Below are 2,719 nucleotides of genomic sequence, written 5' to 3'. Positions count from 1 at the left end.
CAGCACTCAGTCACACGAGTCCGCACATACCAAACTCGAGCCTGCACACCCCACGCATCAGGAACTACTAGGGACACATACATTCCCCATGCATTCCTATGGGAGGGCAGGCCTATCTCACCACATGCGATCAGAGTGCGCACGCACTTTACCCTGGGACACAGGGAAAGTGCGCAGAAACCAAAAACCACTTATCACCAAGTCACCAATAAAAGCAAAAAGTTCAGGGGTGAACCTGCCAGAAGGGCCAAGTCCAACACCTACTACTTTAAGACTCGCAAGAGCACTTTAAGATTAATTCGTGGGTGTCTACACAACTGCCTAAATTCCTGACTCTTTCACTGCGATGCAATGAAGTAATGCTTACTGCTTTAAGACTCGCAAGAGCCCTTTAAGACTGATATTACAACACTTTTGGATTATTGAAGTCATCGTCTCACCAGATTGATCTGGCTGAGAGTCAAGATATAAAGGGGTCAACCTTTTAAAAAATATTGTCCTGAGGATGGTCTTGTTAAAGAAAATTTAGAGACCGAAATGTCGACTCTCACACTGTTTTCCATCGAAAAATTATTTAACTTTGGTGAAAAAGTGTTTGACAATTCTGAAAGTGAAGGCATGAAGAATTGATTTATTTCCTTCCTTTGTATGAATATTTTTTGCTATTTGAAGTACCCTTTTGTATTTTAAATATAAATTCAATTTTTACGTATACACCAGACTTTATCTTTTTCTTTCTCCTCCTTTTTATTCATTCATTGTACTTAATGCGAATGTATCACTACATATCAACATGTCAGTAACTCGTCTTCAGTTACATTGAACCTATTCAAGAATATAAAACGTGTTAAGTAATAATAACTGTAGGAATTGAATCAACCTACTTTTCATTCATTGTTGGAATTACACAAACTAATTGCTAAACGAGTCCATACAGTAGCACACGCCATCACCACTTGCCCGCCCCTGCGCTCACAGGCTGCTGCACTCCAGCCCCTCCCGCCACCCAGTGGAGACTGCCCGCCCCTGCGCGACCAGGCCTCACTGCTCACCTTCCGCCACCAGTGTGTCTCCAAGATGGCCCACCACGTAACGGTTGATTCTCCAAGCCTGTGGGCTGCAACCATGGCACCCTCCACATCATGCAGCCACGCAATGCGGGCCACCAGGACACACATGATTCTGGGTCTTGATTTCGCAATGGCAGAGAACACATCAGTGCACAGGGCATCATCGCAGGCTGCACACCCGCTCAGCCCAATAGGTGCCACTAACTCTGTGAACCAAGAGGCAACGCCACGTGGTGGGAGGCACGCACTGCCTGCTGGCTTAGGCCTACACTACGGTCCAGCAGGGCTCACACCAATGCCACAATTCCGGAACGCCTGGATGGCGCATCATCACAGGGATGCATACCTGCTCAGCACTGAAGGTGTCCCTATCTCAGTGCAGCGGTGTGCCTGTCGCAGTGCATCCGGTGCCACCAAGTCTGTGCACCGCTAGCCATGGACCCTTTATGATTGAGTTCCGTGGTGCGGACGCCATCATGTCACCACCGGCACTGGCCAATGTGACGTGGCAGGGCCCCAGGCCTTCATGCATAAAGGATACCCACGCAGAGACACCCATTTGTAGAGTGGAAATGGCATCCAGCACGTGCGCCAGGCCCTTTTTATTGGCACGGTCACATGTCCTGTGATGCCGGTGGGTGTGGTGTGAGTGTGAACCAGCCATGAGGGAGTGGCTGTGGCATGCGGACAACTAGACCTGTGAGCAGCAGATCCCTACAGGGAAGACCTGGGACATGTAGCGTTGTCATCCCCCCCCCCCAGTGAGCGTGAGCGGAGTGGGCTGGCCTGGCGTCTGCCAGTCCAGCGTAGGTCTGTGAACAATGACCCCGGGGCCTTCCCTGACCCAGAAGTCCCAGGCTGGTCCTCCGGGGGGCTTGTGGGGTTCTGGTTGTCCTCTGCACTTGCTCCGGCTGACTCCATTTTGCTTCGCTGTTGTTTGGCTTTTGTATGTGGTTTTTTTTCACCTTTTGTAGTGCATTTTCCCGCATGTCGCATGGGGATTGCAGGCCTGTGGCTGGTTTTTGCTGATTTTTTAATCGCGATTGGCATCATCGCTGCTTTTGTGGCGTTGGTGTTTCGCATTTTTTCGGTGTCACGTCGGTTTCTACGCGTTGGTTTGACGCATTGTCGTGGGACTATCGCATGTTGCCGCCGGCTTGGGAATACCACGTTGACACGGAGTTATTTTCGCGCGATGGACTGCGATGTGGTGAGTTGCGAAAAGTTACTCTTGCGGTAGTTATTACATGTTCTTGAGAATATGCCCCTCAATTGTTTACAAAATCTTTAGTAAGGCCCTATGAAATGGTACCCTGGTACCTACTGCCTGAGGTACTAAAGAGGGCCCCTATGGGATGCAGCACAAATTGTGCCACCCTAAGGGAACCCACACCAAGCACAGGCATGACTGCCGTTGCAAGCTGCATGTCTTGATGCAGACAAAAGGGAAAACATGACACATCCCTGTGTGCCATGTCACATAGCACTGCTTGTCATATTTGTAAGTCGCCTCTACAGGAGACCTGACAGCCCTAAGGCAGGTTGCTTAGTACTACATGTGAGGGCATACCTGCATGTTCCGATATGCTCCTGTGCTGGCGAGTTCCCTTATTGCCAGTTCAAGTGATCAGGGAAGCCATTTTAAATCA

This window comes from Triturus cristatus, chromosome 7, assembly GCF_964204655.1.
Source record: "Triturus cristatus chromosome 7, aTriCri1.1, whole genome shotgun sequence".
Classification (NCBI taxonomy): Eukaryota; Metazoa; Chordata; class Amphibia; order Caudata; family Salamandridae; genus Triturus; species Triturus cristatus.
Note: the sequence above shows the minus strand (reverse complement) of the source record.